Source organism: Pristis pectinata, chromosome 1 (assembly GCF_009764475.1).
Source record: "Pristis pectinata isolate sPriPec2 chromosome 1, sPriPec2.1.pri, whole genome shotgun sequence".
NCBI classification, from domain to species: domain Eukaryota; kingdom Metazoa; phylum Chordata; class Chondrichthyes; order Rhinopristiformes; family Pristidae; genus Pristis; species Pristis pectinata.
In genome coordinates, this window is record NC_067405.1 from 145820604 (window position 1) to 145841646 (window position 21043).

The window sequence follows — 21043 nt, forward strand, 5'->3', positions numbered from 1 at the left end:
GATGGGCAAGTTCTTCACACAGAGGGTGCTGGGTATATGGAACAAGCTGCCAGAGGAAGTGGTTGAGGGGGGTACAATGGTTAAAAGATATTCAGACAGGTATTGGTATTGGTTTATTATTGTCACTTGTACCGAGGTACAGTGAAAAACTTGTCTTGCATACAGATCGTACAGGTCAATTCATTACACAGTGCAGTTACATTGATTTAGTACAGAGTGCATTGATGTAGTACAGGTTAAAACAGTGACAATACAGAGTAAAGTGTCACAACTACAGAGAAGGTGCAGTGCAATAAGGTGCAAGGTCACAACAAGGTAGATCGTGAGGTCATAGTCCATCTCATCGTATAAGGGAACCATTCAATAGTCTTACCACAGTGGGGTAGAAGCTGTCCTTAAGTCTGATGGTACGTGCCCTCAGGCAGGTATCTTCTACTTGATGCAGGGGTACATGGATAGGAAAGGTTTAAAGGGATATGGGTCAAGTGCAGGCAAGTGAGACCAGCTTAGGTGGGAATCCTGGTGGGTAACGAGAAGCTAGGACGTTTGAACCAGACTCAGAGAGTGACAAGGTGCTGGTGCTCACTACAGAGCTCCCAGAGCAAGGGAACGCGGCAGACCAGTTCATGATTATTCATTCGGTCATGGGATAGTAACGCCAGCAGTTATTGCCCATCCCTCATTGCCCTTGACATGGTGAGCTGTCTTCTCGAACCGCCACAGTCCTTCTGGTGAAGGTGCTCCCTCGGTGTTGCTGGGGAGGGAGCATGAAGGAATGGCGAGATATTTCCAAGTGTGGAACTGGGAGGGGAACCTGCAGGTGGTGGTGTCCCCTGCACCTGCTGCCCTGGTTCTTCTGGGTGGGAGAGAATGCAGGTTCAGGAGGTGCTGTTGGGGTGGGCAGGGTGGGTAACCATAGTGCAGTTCAGAGGCAGGAGAGGGAGGAGTGGGAGAGGTGCAAGGAGATGAAGGATAAGTAACTGGTAATTGGTTTATTATTGTCACCGAGATACAGTGAAACATTTGGTTTGTGTGCCATCCAGAGAGATCATTCTGTACATAACTACATAAAGGTAGGGGGAAAAAGTGCAGAATATAGTGTTACGGTTTCAGAGAAAGTGCAGTGCAGGCAGACAATAAGGTGCAAGGCCCATGACGAGATGGATTGAGAGATCAAGAGTTCCTCTTTATCAGACAAGATGTCCAAACAAGAGTGGGATAGAAGCTGTCCTTGAGCCTGGTGGTACGTGCTTTCAGGCTTTTGTATCTTCTGCCCGATGGGAGGGGGGAGAAGAGAGAATGTCTGGAGTGAGTGGGGTCTTTGACTATGTTGGCTGCTTCACCGAGGCAACGAGAGGTATTGACAGAGTCCAAGGAGGGGTTTCCGTGATGTGCTGGGCTGTGTCCACAACTCTCTGCAGTTTCTTGCGGCCCTGGGCAGAGCAGTTGCCGTACCAAGCCGTGATACATCCGGATAGGATGCTTTCTATGGAAAAAAGTTGAATGAGTGTTATCAGGGACATGCTGAATTTGCTTCGCCTTCTGAGGAAGTAGAGGCGCTGGTGAGTTTAGTCATAGCGTCTACGTGATTAGATCAGAATAGGCTATTGGTGATATTTACACCTGGGAACTTGAAGCTCTCAAAGCTCTCAACCATCTCCACCTCAGCACCATTGATACAGACAGGAGTGTGTTCTCCACCCCGCTTCCCGAAGTCAATGAACAGCCCTTTTGTTTTGCTGACACTGAGGGAAAGGTTATTGTCGTTGACACCTTGTCATTCGGCCCTCTATCTCCTTCCTGCACTTTCCCCAGGACTCCCTGCGGAGGGCATGCATGGCAAGTGTAGCGGTTAGCGTAACGCTATTACAGCACCAGCGACCCAGGTTCAATTCCTGCCGCTGTCTGTAAGGAGTTTGTACGTTCTCCCCGTGTCTGCGTGGGTTTCCTCCGGGTGCTCCGGTTTCCTCCCACATTCCAAAGACGTACGGGTTAGGAAGTTGTGGGCGTGCTATGTTGGCGCCGGAAGCGTGGCGACACTTGCGGGCTGCCCCCAGAACACTCTACGCAAAAGATGCATTTCACTGTGTGTTTCGATGTACATGTGACTAATAAAGAAATCTTATCTCATCTGGGATTTACTGACAACAGGGACCCTCTGTTCTGTTCTTTCCCACAAGCACCTCCATCGTGTCTGACCCTTAAACAACCCTCTCAGGTGACCACCCGCTGCGCTGAATGGGGTGTTTGCCTGCAGCCTGTTCCGTCTTTCCAAACGCAAATATCCATCAGCTCATCAGACCTGGTGTTCCCCTTTCAAATCCAGCAACATCCCTGACGCAATTAAGTGGATATCCTGCGAGTCATCACTTGCTTTGCCACTAGGTCTGACCTTGCTTGCAGAAAACCTTCCTTCAACATTTAGGTCTTTCCTGTTACAGATGACATGAAGCATGGGTCGTAATGAGGAAGAGAGGCCGTAGGATGAGCAATGAATCCAAAACTGAAGCAGTCTAAATGTCGCCCACAGATTTACCTTCCCCGAGGGAGACACAGGAGACAGCAGATGCTGGAACCTCAAGCAAAAGACGAGTTGCTGGAGGAACTCAGCGGGTCGGCAGCATCTGTGGAGGGAAATGGACAGTCAACATTTCGGGTCGAGACCCGTCATCTGGACTTCCTGAGGGTGTGGCCCGTGACATATATCGAAATATATCGGACTATATTTCCCTCAACTTACATTAATGTCATTATTTTTGTTTGTGTCGGTATAATGTCGATTCTTTTTGTTTAATTTGTCGTATAATTTATATAATTTAACTTTATGCTCATTTATGTTCCTCGTGTCTGTAACGTACTGTGCTGCTGCTGCAAGGAGCTAATTTTCTTGGCATTTATGCCCTGGGTGTGTGTGCCCATGACAATAAACTTGAACTTGAAATCCCATCGATTCCCAGAGCAACTTGTTACTTGGATTCACACTTAAGACTTAAAGGCTAGCATTGAAATGACTGATTGTTAGTTTTATTACAGATTATTAGGGTGACACAGGGGTGTAGCTGGCAGAGTCGCTGCCTCACAGCTCCAGAGACCCGGGTTCAATCCCGACCTCGGGTGCTGTCTGGGTGGAGTTTGCACGTTCTCCCTGTGACCATGTGGGTTTCCCCGGGTGCTCCGGTTTCCTCCCACACCCCAAATTAGTGCGTGTTTTTTTCTCATACATGAAGAGCAGAAGGATGGCTAGAGTAAAGGTAGGTCTGATTAAAGACAAAGGTGGGAAGATGTGCCTGGAAGCTGTGGAAGTGGGTGAGGTTCTCAATGAATACTTCTCTTCAGTATTCACCAAGGAGAGGCGTCTTGATGATGCTGAGGACAGTGTCGGTAAGGGTAATGTTCTAGAGTCTGTAGATATCAAGAAAGAGGATGTGTTGGAGCTGTTAGAAAATATTAGGACAGATAAGACCCCGGGGCCTGACGGAATATTCCCCAGGCTGCTTCATGAGGTGAGGGAGGAGATTGCTGAACTGTTGGTTAGGATCTTTGAGTCCTCGTTGTCCAGGGGGATGGTACTGGAGGATTGGAGGGTGGCGAATGTTGTCCCCTTATTCAAAAAAGGTAGTAGGGATAGTCCAGGGAATTACAGACCAATGAGCCTTACGTCTGTGGTGGGTAAGCTGTTAGAAAGGATTCTAAGAGATAGGATCTATGAGCATTTAGAGAATCATGGACTGATTAGGGACAGCCAGCATGGCTTTGTGAAGGGAAGATCTTGCCTCACAAGCCTGATAGGCTTCTTTGAGGAGGTGACCAGGTAGATTGATGAGGGTAGTGCAGTGGATGTGGTCTACATGGATTTTAGTAAGGCGTTTGATAAGCTTCCACATGGTAGGTTTCTTCAGAAGGTCAGAGGCCAAGGGATCCAGGGAGGCTTGGCCGTGTGGATTCAGAATTGGCTTGCCTGTAGAAAGCAGAGGGTTGTGGTGGAGGGAGTGCATTCGGATTGGAGGGCTGTGACTAGCGGTGTCCCACAGGGACCAGTTCTGGGACCTCTACTTTTTGTGATATTTATTAATGACTTAGATGAGGGGGTGGAAGGCTGGGTTAGCAAGTTTGCAGATGACACAAAGGTCAGTGGTGTTGTGAATAGTGTGGAGGGCTGTCGAAGCTTGCAGAGGGATATTGATAGGATGCAGAGCTGGGCTGACAAGTGGCAGATGGAGTTCAATCCGGAGAAGTGTGAGGTGGTACACTTTGGAAGGACAAACTCCAAGGCAGAGTACAAGGTAAATGGCAGGATTCTGGGCAGTTTAGAGGAGCAGAGGGATCTGGGGGTTCATATCCACAGATCACTGAAAGTTGCCTCACAGGTGGATAGGGTAGTTAAGAAAGCTTATGGGATATTAGCTTTCATAAGTCAGGGGATCGAGTTTAAGAGCCGCGAAGTAATGATGCAGCTTTACAAAACTCTGGTTAGGCCACACTCAGAGTACTGTGTCCAGTTCTGGTCGCCTCATTATAGGAAGGACGTGGAGGTGTTGGAAAGGGTGCAGAGGAGATTTACCAGGATGCTGCCTGGATTAGAGAGTATGGATTATGAGGAGAGGCTAAAGGAGCGAGGGCTTTACTCATTGGAGAAAAGGAGGATGAGGGGAGACATGATAGAGGTATACAAAGTATTAAGAGGAATAGATAGAGTAGACAGCCAGTGCCTCTTTCCCGGGACACCAATGCTCAAAACAAGAGGACATGGCTTTAAGGTAATGGGGGGGAAGTTCAAGGGAGATATCAGAAGGAGGTTTTTCACCCAGAGAGTGGTTGGTGCATGGAGTGCACTGCCTGGGGTGGTGGTGGAGGCTGATACGTTGGTCAGGTCCAAGAGATTGTTAGATAAGCATATGGAGGAATTTAAAATAGAGGGATGTGTGGGAGGAAGGGGTTAGATAGTCTTAGGTGAGGTTTAAAGGTCGGCACAACATGGTGGGCCGAAGGGCCTGTACTGTGCTGGATTGTTCTATGGTTCTATGGTTCTATGTTAAGTTGGTCAGTTACTGTAACTTGTCCCTAGTGTTGAGCGGTAGAATCAGCGGGCGGCAGAAGGGGGGCGTTTGGGGGGCAGGAAGGGGGGAATAGATGAGAAATTGGGGAGAATAAAAATACAGGATTAGTGTAATTAGGTGGTTGATGGTCACCATGATCTCGATGGGCCAAAGGGCCTATTCTGTGCTATATCTCTCTATCACTCTTTTCTTTAACATGGGATGGAAAGTTAAGATAAGATTCCTTTATTAGTCATGTGTACATTGAAACACACAGTGAAATGCATGTTTTGAGTAGTGTTCTGGGGGCAGCCTGCAAGTGTCGCCACGCTTCCGGCGCCAACATAGCATGCCCACAACTTCCTAACCCGTACGTCTTTGGAATGTGGGAGGAAACCGGAGCACCCGGAGGAAACCCACGCAGACACGGGGAGAACGTACAGACTCCTTACAAACAGCAGCTGGAATTGAACTAGAGTCACTGGCGCTGTAATAGCGTTACGCTAACCGCTACGCTACCATGCTTGCACTACACATTTTGCCTGCATTTGGCCCATATCCCTCTAAACCTTTCCTATCCGTGTACCTGTCCACTGTCTCTTAAACATTGTAATTGTACCTGCCTCAACCACTTCCTCTGGCAGCTCGTTCCACACACCCACCACCCTCTGTGTGAAAAAGTTGCCCCTCAGGTCCCTTTTGAATCTTTTCCTTCTCATTTTAAACCTATGCCCTCTAGTTTTGGACTCTCCTACCCTGGGGAAAAGACTGTGATCGTTCACCTTATCTCTGCCCCTTATGATTTTATAAACCCCTATAATGTCACCCCTCAGCCTCCTACACTCCTGGGAAAACAGTCCCAGCCTATCCAGCCTCTCCTTATAACTCAAGCTCTCCAGTCCTGGTAACATCCTCGTGAAACTTTTCTGCATCCTCTCCAGCTTAATGACACCCTTCCTATAGCCAGGTGACCAGAACTGTACCCAGTCATCCGAGTGTGGCCTTACCAGTGATTGAGGGGAGAGATTTAATATGAATCTGAGGGGCAACTTTTTCACCCAGAGGGTGGTCCAGAGAGAAAGTGGTTGAGGCAGGTACATTAACAACATTTAAAGGGCACTTGGACAGGTACATGGATAGGAAAGGTTTAGAGGGATATGGGCCAAATGTGGGGAAATGGGACTAGCTTAGATGGGCATCTTGGCTGGCATGGACCAGTTGGGCCGAATGGCCTGTTTCCGTGCTGTATGACTCTGTGATTCTATGCCTCAATGATAGAACAGGCTCTCAAGGGGCTGAATAGCCTCACAATCAAGTGTTATTATTTGCCATCGACCAAGTCATTTAATGAAAATTGTAGTACTGCAGCTGAAACCTTACTTTCATTGGTCATCGTAAATGAAGCTTATCGTTTAACCATAGAACCATATGGCACAATACAGGCCCTTCGGCCCACCATGTTGTGCCGCCCTTCAATGCCACACCTAAGACCATCTAACCCCTTCCTCCCACATATCCCTCTAACTTAAATTCCTCCATATGCTTATCTAACAATCTCTTGAACTTGTCCAATGTATCTGCCTCCACCACCACCCCAGGCAGCGCATTCCGTGCACCAACCACTCTCTGGGTGAAAAACCTCCCTCTGACATTTCCCTTGAACTTCCCACCCATTACCTTAAAGCCATGTCCTCTTGTTTTGAGCACTGGTGCCCTGGGAAAGAGGCACTGGCTGTCTACTCTATCTATTCCTCCCAATATCTTGTACACCTCTATCATGTTTCCCCTCATCCTCCTTCTCTCCAATGAGAACAGCCCTAGTTCCTTTAGTCTCTCCTCATAATCCATACTCTCTAGTCCAGGCAGCATCCTGGTAAATCTCCTCTGCACCCTTTCCAACGCCTCCACATCCCTCCTATAATGAGGTGACCAGAACTGGACACAGAGTTTTGTAAAGCTGCATCATCACTTCACAGCTCTTAAACTCGATCCCCCGACTTATGAAAGCCAACATCCCATAAGCTTTCTTAACTACCCTATCCAACTGTGAGTTTAATTTAATTTTTAAATTAAATTTAATTGGTATATTGGTTTATTATTGTCACATATACCAAGGCACAGTGAAAAATGTTTTGCATGCCGTCCACACAGATCATTGCATTACACAGTGCATTGAGGTGGTACAAGGAAGAAGAATAACAGAATGCAGAATAAAGTGTTACAGTTACAGAGAAAGTGCAGTGCAGGCAGACAATAAGGTGCAAGGTCATAACGAGGTAGATTGTGAGGTCAAGAGTCCATCTTATTGTACTAGGGGACCGTTCAATAGTCTTATAACAGTGGGATAGAAGCTGTCCTTCAGCCCAGTGGTATGTGCTTTCAGGATTTTGTATCTTCTGCCTGATGGGAGGGGGGAGAAGAGAGAATGTCCGGGGTGGGTGGGGTCTTTGATTATGTTGGCTACTTTACCGATGCAGCGAGAAGAACAGAATCAAAATCAGAATCAGGTTTATTATCACTGACAAATGACGTGAAATTTGTTCTTTTGCAGCAGCAGTACAGTGCAAGGACAATCTATATAACTACTAACATAAATAAATAGTGCAAACAAAAAGGAACAATGAGGTAATGTTCATGGGGTCATGGACCATTCAGAAATCTGATGGCAGAGGGGAAGAAGCTGTTCCCGAATCGTTGAGTGTGGGTCTTCGGGCTCCTGTACCTCCTCCCCATTGGTAGTAACAAGAAGAGGGCATGTCCCGGGTGGTGAGGGTCCTTAGAATGAATGTTGCCTTCTTGAGGCACCGCCTCTTGAAGATGTCCTCGAAGTGGGGAGGGTTGTGCCCATGATGGAGCTGGCTGAGTCTACAACCCTCTGCAGCCTCTTACGATCCTGTGCATTGGAGCCTCCATACCTGGCGGTGATGCAACCAGTCAGAATGCTCTCCACTGTACATCTATAGAAATTTGCAAAAGTCTTTGTTGACATACCGAATCTCTTCAAACTCTTAACAAACTAGAGCCGCTGGCATGCCTTCTTCATGATTGCATCAATGTGTTGGGCCCAGGATAGATCCTCCAAGATGTTGATGCCCAGAAACTTGAAGCTGCTCACCCTTCCCACCGCTGAGCCCTCGATGAGAACCGGTGTGTGTTCTCCCGACTTCCCCTTCCTGAAGTGCAAACTTGACAATAGGAGCAGGAGGAGGCCACTCAGCCCCTTAAGCCTGACCCACCATTCAGGATGATTATGGCTGATCTACACAGGTCTCAACTCTTCTGTGCCAAAAAACTATCTACCTGTACTTTAAATCTGACCTCCACAACCCTCAGGGGTGGAGAATTGCTGGGGTTCACTACCCTCTGAGAGAAGAAATTTCTACACATCTCAGTTTTAAATGACTGGCCTCCTATCTTGTAACTATGTTCCTTCATTCAAGACCCTCTCACCAGTGGAAACTATCTGGACTCAAACCAGTGTGACAGATCGTTGTGACTGGAACTAGAAGGAGATTTGATAACTACTGGAGTCCTTGAACTGGTCCCTTGAAGCTGATAAACTGGGCTATGTGGCTCATTTGGCCATTGGAATGATCCATCCTTCCGTAGCCTCCCCTTTGTCCCACTCCCCAGCCAGGGGCAGCTGACTGTGTCCCTCGATGGATGGAAATGGATGAGCTCTTGTTTAAAGACCCAACTCTCCGTGCACAACCCACTCTTTAAACCGCAGACACGAGACCGCAGATGCTGGAATCTGGAGCAACACACAAGATGCTGGAGGAACCCAGTGGGTCGGGCAGCGTCCATGGAGGGAAATGGACAGTCAGCATTTCAGGTTGAGACCTTTCATCTGGACTTCACCTGAAACTCTAGTTCACTCTGATTAAATACCAGAAGGCATACATTTAAGGTGAGAGGGGGAAAGTTTAAAGGAGGTGTGCGAGGGGCAAGTTTTTTACACAGAGAGTGGTAGGTGCCTGGAATGTGCTGCCAGGGGTGGTGGTGGAGGCAGATACGATGGTGGTGTTTAAGGAGCTGTTAGACACATGAATATGCAGGGAATGGAGGGGTATGGATCATGTGCAGGTAGAAGAGATTTAGTTTAATTTGGCATCGTGTTCGACACAAACATGGTGGGCTGAAGGGCCTGTTCCTGAGCTGTTCTGTTCCATGTTTTCTGTTCAATCCAGCAGAACAAATTACCCCAAGTCTCTCCTTCAGGCTGCCAAGGGAACATTGGGGTGGACACCACAGAGGCAGGATTGACTGCATTGGGTGGCCCTGTGCAGTGGAGTGTGGTTGGACATCTACACAGTAGATCAATGATGCAGATCTTCTTACCATAACACTGGAGACCATTCAGCCCGTTGTGTCTGTGCTGGCTGTAAGGGGAGCATTTCCATTCATCCAAGTTCCTCCTCTCCCATACCTCTGCAAGTTATTCCCTCTCGTACGCGTACCCATCAACTTCCCATTTGCCACTCATCTACTCTAAAGGGCGATCTACAGCGGCCAATCAACCTACCAACCCCACATCTTTGGGATGTGGGAGGAAACCGGAGCACCTAGGGGAAACCCACTCAGACATGGGGAGAGGATGCAAACTCATGAGATGGACTTTGATGCATGTTTGGAGTTCTGTGAGTGATGGACTGTTTTTGCACCATTCTCTGGCAATGGCCCACAGATTCCAAGAGGAAGACATCTCAGTGCTAAAGTTATTCATCTAAATTCCAAAACGTTCTGGAGCACTGCGTACCTCCAGCTATTATTAACTAGAGGTGGATGAATCAGTCACAGTACAAATTAAAGCAAGGTCAAAGATTTGCAAATAAATTGCTTCTGGTCGTACATGTTGCAGTAAAATTTTTGTTTGATTGCATCAATGGTTAGTTAGCAATATGAGCATGAATTACAACAGGCAGGACGTTAAGCAATCAAATTATTTTTTATTCTGACTGCCTAATCTGTTTATTTAAAAAGAATTTCCTGCAAAGTTGGTGCGGTTCCCATTATGAGCAGCATCTTAAGATCTTTATTAGTCACGTGTACATCGAAACACACAGTGAAATGCATCTGTTGCGTCGAGTGTTCTGGGGGCAGCCCGCAAGTGTCGCCACGCTTCCGGCGCCAACATAGCACGCCCACAACTTCCTAACCCGTACGTCTTTGGAATGTGGGAGGAAACCGGAGCACCCGGAGGAAACCCACACAGACACGGGGAGAACGTACAAACTCCTTACAGGCAGCGGCGGGAATTGAACCCATGTAGCTGGTGCTGTAAAGCGTAACGCTAACCACTACAATCCCATGCCTGCCCATTTTATTGCCCAAGGTATTATTTCTATTTATTAAAATGGTTTAACCATTGAATCAGAATCAGGTTTATTACCACTGACATATGATGTGAAACTTGTTGTTTTGCGACAGCAGCACAGCGCAAAGACAATAAATCTATAAATTACAAAAAATAAATAAACTGTGCAAATAAAGGAATAATGAGGCAGTGTTCATGGGTTCATGGACCCTTCAGAAATCTGACGGCGGAAGGAATAAAGCTGTTCCTGAATCGTTGAGTGTAGGTCTTCAGGTTCCTGTACCTCCTCCCCGATGGTAGTAACGAGAAGAGGGCATGTCCCGGGTGGTGATGATCAATGACAGATGCTACCTTCTTGAGGCGCCGCCTCTTGAAGACGTCCTCGATGGCAGGGAGGGTTGTGCCCGTGATGGAGCTGGCTGAGTCTACAACCCTCTGCAGCCTCTTACGATCCTGTGCATTGGAGCCTCCATACCAGGCGGTGATGCAACCAGTCAGAATGCTCTCCACCGTACATCTATAGAAATTTGCAAGAGTCTTTGGTGACATACCGAATCTCCTCAAACTCCAAACAAAGTAGAGCTACTGGTGTGCCTTCTTCATGATTGAATTGATGTGTTGGGCCCAGGATAGATCCTCTGAGATGTTGACGCCCAGGAACTTGAAGCTGCTCACCCTTCCCACCGCTGACCCCTCAATGAGGACTGGTGTGCGTTCTCCCGACTTCGCCTTCCTGAAGTCCACAATCAGTCCCTTGGTCTTGCTGACGTTGAGTGTGAGGTTGTTGTTGCGACACCACTCAACCAGCCGATCTATCTCACTCCTGTGGGTTTCCTCATTGTCATCTGAGATTCTGCCAACAACAGTGGTGTCATTGGTGAATTTATAGATGGTGCTTGAGCTGTGCTTAGCTACACAGTCATGAGTGTAGAGAGAGTAGAGCAGTGGGCTAAACACACATCCCTGAGATGTGCCTGTGTTGATTGTCAGTGAGGAGGAGATGTTCCTCTAAACTCTCACCATGGCAACTGTCTGATGTCATTTCTGGCTCAGTGGGTCACATTCTCACTTGGAATTGGGAAGGTTGTAGGTTCTAGTCCCACTCTAGAGAACTGGAGTTCCCAGTGAGGTATGGAAGGAGTGAGGCGGAATGCTAATATGGCTCTGTTGGATAGGAATGGGAAGCAGAATAATGATCTTCTGTCTGCTTGGAATGGAACTGATGTAGGGTTTCGACCCGAAACGTCGACAATTCATTTCTCCCCACAGATGCTGCTCGACCCGCTGAATTCCTCTGGCAGATTGTGTGTTGCACCAGATTCCAGCGTCTGCAGTCTCTTGTGTCTAAATTGGAGAGAGTTGTGAACACAGCCCAGTCTGCCACATAAACCAGCCTCCCCTCTACTGCCTCGGGAAAGCAACCAACATAATCAAGGGCCCCTCCCACCCCAGTCATTCTGTCTTCTCCCCTCTCCCATTGGGCAGAAGATAAGATTTCTTTATTAGTCACATGTACATCGAAACACACAGTGAAATGCATCTTTTGCATAGAGTGTTCTGGGGGCAGCCAACATAGCGTGCCCACAACTTCCTAACCCGTACATCTTTGGAATGTGGCAGGAAACCAGAGCACCTGGAGGAAACCCACGCAGACACGGGGAGAACGTACAAACTCTTTCCAGACAGTGGCCGGAATTGAACCCAGATCGATGGTGCTGTAATAGCGTTACGCTAACTGCTACAAAGCTTGAGAGCATAAACCACTGGTCTCAAGGACAGCTTCTATCCTGCTGTTATCAGACTCTTGAACAGACCTCTCATACACTGAAAGATGAACTCTTGATCTCCCAATCAACCTCATCGTGGCCCTTGCACTTTATTTGTCTGCCTGCACTGCACTTTCTCTGTAACTGTAACACTATGCTCTGCATTCTGTTTTCCTCTTGTACTACCTCGATGTATTTATGTAAGGAATGATCTGTCTGGATGGCATGCAAACAGAAGCTTTTCACCGTATCTCAGTGCAAGTGACAATAAAAAATCAATAACCAATTATCACTGCCATTGAACCTTCTCTACCTAGCCTGCTAGAAATTGTTTTTTGGTGTGGAGTTAGCCCAAGAACATTTTCTACTTGAAGAGTTAATGTTGGGGCTGTGCTCAGGGTGGGGTGTAGATCCTTCCCTACATGGCAATCCCCTCCTCTATCAGTGACTCCACTCTGAACCTGACCATCTCTCCTTCTCACACTTCCCACAACAAATGTGTTTTGTTGCACATTTACTGGTAATTCTTATCTTCCTTTCCAACAAAACCAACGTCATTCTGGCTTTCCCCGGCACCCAAGTCCTTCCAAATATGGGGAAGTGGAGACTGGAAGTGCGAAAGTACTTAAGTGGAAAAATAACCACAAGGGCCAGAGAAGTCATGGATAACATCTGGAATATTGCTGCATCACGACTCCTAGTGCACAAAAGGAGATGATTCAGCCCATCAGGCCCGAGACAGCTCTGTGAAAGGGCTCTCCAACTAGTCCCTGATCCCCTCTACTCTTCCCATGTTACCCTACAAACCTTCCTTCTTCAACTGCTTCCCTCTTCATTGGAGAGCTAGGCACTCTAGACCACAGCGCTGGTTCTTTTACCAAGTATCTTAAGCCTGCAGGCACTGTAGTTTAGCGGTTAGCGTAACGCTATTACAGCGCCAGCGACCCAGGTTCAATTCTGGCCACTGTCTGTAAGGAGTTTGTACGTTCTCCCCGTGTCTGCGTGGGTTTCCTCCGGGTGCTCCGGTTCCCTCCCACATTCCAAAGACGTACGGGTTAGGAAGTTGTGGGCATGCTATCTTGGCGCCGGAAGCGTGGCGACACTTGCAGGCTGCCCCCAGAACACTCTACGCAAAAGATGCATTTCACTGTGTGTTTTGATGTACATATGACTAATAAAGACATCTTACATCCATGGCCTTTGGTTCCCTGCCATAGCCTCATCGGGTCAAACAACATAGAAACAGGCCATTCGGCCCACTGATGAAGGCCAGCATGCCAAACGCCTTCTTCACCACCCTGTCTACCTATGACGCCACTTTCAGGGAACCATGTACTTGTACTCCAAGGTCCCTCTTGTTCTATAACACTCTCCAGGGCCCTGCCATTCACTGTGAAAGTCCTACCTTGATTTGACTTTCCAAAATGCAACACCTCATACTGATCTGAATTAAACTCCACCTGCCATTCCTTGGCCCACTTACCCAGCTGATCAAGATCCCCGAGTAATTTTTGATAACTTTCTTCACTGTCTGTGATACCACCTATTTTAGTGTCATCTGCAAACTTACTAACCATGCCCTGTACATTCTTATCCAAATCGTTGATATAGATTACAAACAAGAGCCCAAATGTTATTCACATAACAACTTTAATCTGTTTTTTTGTTTAAGAAGTTTACACAGTTAAATTATACATTTTACAAATAATACATAATACTTGGCTAACATGGGGGGGCATAATTTTAAGGTGATTGGAGGAAGGTATAAGGGGGATGTCAGGGGTAAGTTTTTTTACACAGAGAGTGGTGGGTGGGTGGAACGCACTGCCGGCAGAGGTTGTGGGGGCAGATACATTAGAGACATTTAAGAAACTCTTAGATAGCCACATGAATGATAGAGAAATGGGGGGCTATGTGGGAGGGAAGGTTTTGATACTGTAGATCTTATAACAGGTTAAGATTTCGGCACAACATCATGGGCCGAAAGGCCTGTACTGTGCTGGGATGTTCTACGTTCTGTTTTCCAGTAAACGCAGTAAGATTAAAGAGACGGTGGGAAACAGAACTCGGAGTGTAAGAGGGATACGGGAACCGGGACCCGGTGTGTCACATGGGTAAATGGTCTACAGGTAGGATGTTGGGAAGGATTGGAAGTACATTTGTGTAGCCACAGGTGGGTGGATTATGAATGGGATGGAAGGTTGTGAGATGGACAGTGGTGTAGGGTCATAGTGTCCAGGACAGAAACAATGCAACATTGGAGGGACTTGGGTACAGCACACCTTAGAATTGTGATGGGCTGGGACACAGGAATGAGATGAAGTGTGGGGAAAGGAAATTAGAAGCGAAAGGAAACTCTGGGTGTTCGGCTGATATTGCAGTCCTACAAGACATTGGTGAGGCCGCACTTGTGTTCAGGTCTGGTTGCCCTGCTATAGGAAAGCTGTCATTAAACTGGAAAGAGAGCAGAGAAGGTTTACGGGGATGCTGCCAGGACTCGAGGGCCTGAGTTATAGGGAGAGGTTGGGCAGGCTAGGGCTTTATTCCATGGAACGTAGGAGAATGAGGGGTGAACTTACAGAGGTGTATAAAACCATGAGGGGCACAGGTAGGGTGAATGCACACAGTCTTTTTCCCAGGGAAAGGGAACCAAAAACTAAAGGGTTTAAGGTGAGAGGTGAAAGATTTAAAAGGGGACCTGAGGGGCAACTTCACACAGAAGGTGGTGGGTATAAGACTATTGAACGGTTCCCTTATACGATGAGATGGACTCTGACCTCACGATCTACCTTGTTGTGACCTTGCACCTTATTGCACTGCACTTTCTCTGTAGCTGTGACACTTTACTCTGTACTGTTATTGTTTTTACCTGTACTACATCAATGCACTCTGTACTAACTCAATGTAACTGCACTGTGTAATGAATTGATCTGTACGATCGGTGTGCAAGACAAATTTTTCACTGTACCTCGGTACAAGTGACAATAATAAACTAATACCAATATAGAATGAGCTGCCAGAGGAAGTGGTTGAGGTGGGTACAATAACAACATTTAAAAGATTATCTGGATAGGAAAGGTTTAGAGGGATATGGGTCAAACACAGGCAAATGGGACTGGCTTGGTCAGCATGGACAAGTTAGGCTGCAGGACTCGACCTGTATCCAATAAACAGAAGACTTCAGCAATGGTGCATTGCCATTTACTTATCATTTATGTTAGTTTTAATGTTTTAATTGACTTACAGGTTTAAATGGGAAGAACGTACACAAGTTTCCAAAGACCCTGATGACAGTGATGGTTTCGAACTCTTCACCAGCTGTTCTAGGAGAGTTGCCAACTCTCTGCAGCCACACACTGGCCCAAGCCCACCCTGACTTACTGGGAGTCAGTCTCCTTGCAGGGAAGTCTGCAGTGGGTGGGGGTCACCCAGGGACACGTGGACTACACTTCCAGAGAAATGGAAGGACTGGTGCCTGCGTTTGGTCAAAAGCATGGTGCTGTTAGTGGGATCCTGCTGTGCACCAATTGGCTGCCGCAGGTCCAACATTCCAACACTGGGTACACCCAATTGGCTGCTGTGCAAGGAAGATGCTGTGGAAATGTGAGCCTTTCTTCACCTCTGGGTCTTCTCCTGGATTTCTGCACCCACCCCCCTGCCCCAGTCACAGAGACACAACAGGCCCTTCGGCCCATCGAGTCCGTGCCAACCATAATAGCCTCCCCACACTCTCATCAACTCCCCTCAGATTCTACCCCTCTCCTACATGCCAGCAGCAATTTACAGCGGCCACGTCGATCCAGGATTAACCGGGGATGGAATCAGGGGCGGATCCGCAGCCTGAGGGCCGGGAAGCCCCAGGAAGGTACCGTTGTTCTGGTGGGCATCAGAACAACCCTGCAGCAGCAAGGCAGGCTCTGAAATTGGGATCTATCGCGGGGATACCTGGATAATCCTGGCAATAATGTCCTGGTATCTGGCCAGGAGATCTGTGGGGGCATTAAGTATTGGGCCCAGGATTCGAGGGAGAACTTCCTCGCACCGCTTACAGACAGCAATGTAGGGTCTTTCAAAAATCCTTGAGAAGGAGGGGAAGGGGTTGTGTTCTTTATTTGATTCATCCACGATGCTCCTGAGGAAAGTTATCTGTCTGTGAGGTGAGGGGTGGCTCCACTGACAGTGTAGCACTCCCTTGGTACTGCAGTCTAGCGTCAGCTCAGACTGTGCTTCATTCGACAGATGAAGGGTCTTGACCCGAAATGTTGACTGTCCATTTCCCTCCACAGATGCTGCCTGACCCACTGAGTTCCTCCAGCATTTTGTGTGTGTTGCTCCAGATTCCAGCATCTGCCATCTCTTGGGCCCTTCAGCCCATCCTGTCCATGCCAACCATCCCCATCCACACTAATCCCATTCACCAGCTGCCTTGGGATACTTCCTAAATGTTGTGAGAGTGTCTGCCTCCACCACCCCCTCAGGCAGTGCGTTCCAGCTGCCAACATCCCTCTGGGGGATAAAATCTTCCTCAGATCCCCTCTAAACCTCTTACCCCCTTACCTTAATCCTGTGCCCTCTAGCTTTGGACACCTCTACGTAGGAGACTGAGGGGTGATCTTATTGAGGTGTATAAAATCATGAGGGGCATAGATAGGGAGAATGCACTCTTTTCCCAGAGTTGGGGAATCAAGAATGTGAGGGCATAGGTTTAAGGAGAGAGGGGAGAGATTTAAAATGAATTTGGGGGGGCAACTTTTTTACACAAAGGGGGGTATCTATGTGGAACGAGCTGCCAGAGGAAGTGGTTGAGGCAGGTACAACAACAACTTTTAAATGACAGTTGGACAGGTGTTGGAATTGGTTTATTATTGTCACATGTACCGAGGTGCAGTGAAAAACTTGTCTTGCATACTGTTCATACAGATCAATTCATTACAGTATATTGAGGTAGTACAAGGTAAACCAATAACAGAATGCAGAATAAAGTGTTACAGTTACAGAGAAAGTGCAGTGCAGGCAGACAATAAGGTGCAAGGCCATAACGAGGTAGATTGTGAGGTCAAGAGGCCATTTTATCATACTGGGGAACCGTTCAATAACCTCATAGCGGGATAAAAGCTGTCCTTGAGCCTGGTGGTACGTGCTTTCAGGCTTTTGCATCTTCTGCCTGATGGGAGGGGGGAGAAGAGAGAATGTCCGGGGTGGGTGGGGTCTTTGATTACGTTGGCTGCTTTACCAAGGCAGCGAGAAGTATAGACAGAGTTCATGGAGGGGAGGCTGGTTTCCGTGATGTAATATGGATTGGAAAGGTTTAGAAGGTTATGGGCCAAACACTGGCAAGTGGGGTTAGCTTGGATGGGGCATCTTGGTTGGCATGGACCAGCTGGGCCAAAGGGCCTGTTTCCGTGTTGTGTGACTCCATGACTCCAAGACTCTGCTGTGGGAAATAGTTGCTATTTTCTATACCGTCTTTGTCCTTCTCCATTCTGTCTCCCTCTACTTGGGAGGTAAAACTACACTTCACTGGCCTCAAATTATCCTTCACTAAGCAGCTTGACTGTCACAATATCAGTGTCTGTTGACAATATTAAAGTGCTTGATGTTATTAATTCCTTGCAGTTGTGAGGAAGCTGCTGTCTTCAGGACGATCGTTTGTTGCCCCAGAAAAACTCTTTTAATCTCCATTACTAAACGAGCCATCATGCCTGTGAATCATCATCATATTTTATGTTGACTCCTATGAATGTGCTGTGAGAATATTTATTTTTCCAAAGGTCACTTTGAACGTTTCAGTGTGCAAATATTCATACCACAGATACATGGACATAACGCACGCTCTCCAAAAATGCCAGCCCACCTTTGATTAGAGAGCTAAGTATATTTTTTCCGCTATGCTGCCTCTGAACTTAAATTAACCAAGAAAAAAAAGTCCCTTGCTTTGGACACAGCCCAGGGATCCAAATATTGGTTTAACTTTTCCAAGGAAACTATAACAACACAAGAGACACAAGAGACTGCAGATTCTGGAATATGGAGCGACTGACAATCTGCTGGAGGAACTCAGCGGTCGAGCAGCATCTATGGGAGGAAAGGAACTGTCGACGTTTCGGGTCGAAACCTTGCAGGACCCGAAACGCCGACAATTCCTTTCCCCCCACAGACGCTGCTCGACCTGCTGAGTTCCTCCAGCAGATTGTTTGTAACTAAAGTAGGACACTGGACTTTTCCTAGTAGTGCTCCTATCTCCCTGAGTCATAGCCACGTAGTCATAGATTTATACAGCACAGAAACTTCAGCCCAACTGGTCCACGCCGACCAAGCTGCCTACCTGAGCTGGTCCCATTTGCCCATGTTTGGCCCATATCCCTCTAAACCTTTCCTATCCATGTACCTGTCCAAATGTCTTTCAAACATTGTAATTGTACCTGCCTCAACCACTTCCTCTGGCAGCTCGTTCCACACACCCACCACCCTCTGCGTGAAAAGGTTGCCCCTCAAGTCCCTCTTAAATCTTTCCCCTCTCAATTGAAACATACACCCTCTACTTTTTTGATTCCCTTTCTCCTTCATTGCTCCTGAAATATTGCTATTTTTAATTCCATATTTAATTTTTTCTTTGAACATAAATTCCCCAATTGTTATGATAAGATTTGAACCCATCAATAGACTGAATCTGTGGATGCTAGCCAAATAATGTAGCTCCTGTGCTGAGGGTGAGAGAGCAAGAGGATCTCTCATGATATCTCTCCATGGTGTTGATAAATTGGTAAACTAAATTAGTAAATTAGTTTATTGTTGTCACATGTACCGAGGTCCAGTAAAAAACTTGTCTTGCATACTGTTCATATAGATTAATTCATTAAAACAGTGCATTGAGGTAGTACAAGGGAAAACAATAACAGAATACAGAATAAAGTGTTACAGTTACAGAGAAAGTGCAGTGCAGGCAGACAATAAGGTGTGAGGTCATAACGAGGCAGATTGTGAGGTCAAGAGTCCATTTTACCATAGAAGGGGACCGTTCAATAGTCTTGTAACAGCAGGATAGAAGCTGTCCTTGAACCTGAGTTGGGCTCTCAAACTGGGATCACCAAATCTTTCCCCAAATCTTTATTACAGGGGTTTCATTGTGTGAACTCTAATGTGGCTCTTATTGGTTCTCCACTCTCCCAGTGCACCACAGTCCCTCACCATTCAAGAGCCCAAACTGGATGACTCCTCATTGACATTCAAACTTGCCTGCTTAGAAATTGAGAGTGATCTGAGGTGGGAGAGGTTCATGATGTCATTTCGAGGGGTTAGGTCTCAATCAGATTTTGGGCTGAAGTGAGGGTCAGGCTTGTAATGGGAAGAAAATGTGGATTGAGCTGGAGAAACAAAGGACTGCAGATGCTGGAATCTAGATGAAATATCAACAAGATGCTGGAGGAACTCAGCAGGTCAGGCAGCATCCGTGGAGAAAAGCAGGCGGTCAATGTTTGGGGTCAGGACCCTTCTTCAGGACTGAAGATAGGAAAAGGGGGAAGCCCGATATATAGGAGGGAAAAGCAGAGCAGTGATGGGTGGACAAAAGAGGGGAGGTGGAGTGGGCATAAGGTAGTGATAGGTAGATGCAGGTAAGAGATAGTGATAGGCAGGAACGGGGGAGGAGGGGAGAGCAGATCCACCAGGGGATGGGTCAAAGGTATGGAGGCAGGCGGCTCATGGGGGGGAGGAGAGGAGAGGAAAAGGAGAGACCAAAAAAAATGACAAGGAGAAAATACAGAGAGAGGCTGGGAAAGGGAAGAAAAAAGGTGTGGGGGTTGGTTTATTCAATGGGAGGATTCAATGTTCCTGCCGTTAGGCTGCAAGGTCCCAAGACGGAAAATGAGGTGCTGTTCCCTCCAGTTTGCGCTTGGACTTCTCCGGGCAGTGGGGGAGGCCGAGGACTGACATATCAGTGATAGTGTGGGAGGGGGTGTTGAAGTGACCGGCAACGGGGAGATGCAGATCGCGGTTATGGACAGAGAGCAGGTGTTCTGTGAAACAGTCACCTAGTCTGCGTTTGGTCTCGGAGGCCACACTCGGAGCACCCAATGCAGTGGATGATATTAAGGGAGGTGCAGGTGAATCTCTGTCTCACCTGAAAGGACTGTTTGGGTCCCTGGATAGAGGTGGTGGAGGTGGTGTAAGGGCAGGTGTTGCACCTACGGTGGGGGCAGTGGAAAGTCCCCAGGGTGGGAGCGGGAAGGGTGGGGAGGGAGGAGAGAACTAGGGAGTCGTGGAGAAAGCAGTCCCTGTGAAAGGCGGAAAGGGGTGGGGCAGGGAAGATTTGCTTGGTGGTGGGGTCCTGTTGGAGCTGGCGGAAGTGGCGGGAATGATGTGTTGGATACGTAGGCTGGTGGGATGAAATGTGAGGACAAGGGGGACCCTATCGCTGTTGGGTCTGGGAGGGGTGGGGGTGAGAGCAGAGGTGCGGGAAATGGCAGACATGCGGGTGTGAGCTCTCTCGACCGCAGTAGGGGGGAAGCCATGGTTAGTAAAGAAGTTGGACATCTCGGATGTCCTGGAGTGGAAAGCCTCATCATGGGAGCAAAGGCGGAGAAATTGAGAGAAAGGGGTCGTGTCCTTGCAGGAGACAGGGTGGGAGGAGCTGTAATCGAGGTAGCCGTGGGCGTCCGCGGGTTCGTAGAAGATGTCGGTGAATAAGGAATCTTCTGAGATGGAGATGGAAAGATCGAGGAAGGAGACAGAGGTGCCAGAGATAGTCCGTGAATTGGAGAGTGGGGTGAAAATTTGTGGCGAAATTTATGAAACTGTCGAATTCCGCACGGGTACAAGAGGCGGCACCAATGCAGTCATCAATATAGCAGAGAAAGAGTTGAGGAATGGGGCCGGAGTAGGCTTGGAACAGAGACTGTTCAACGCAGCCAGTGAAGAGGCAGGCA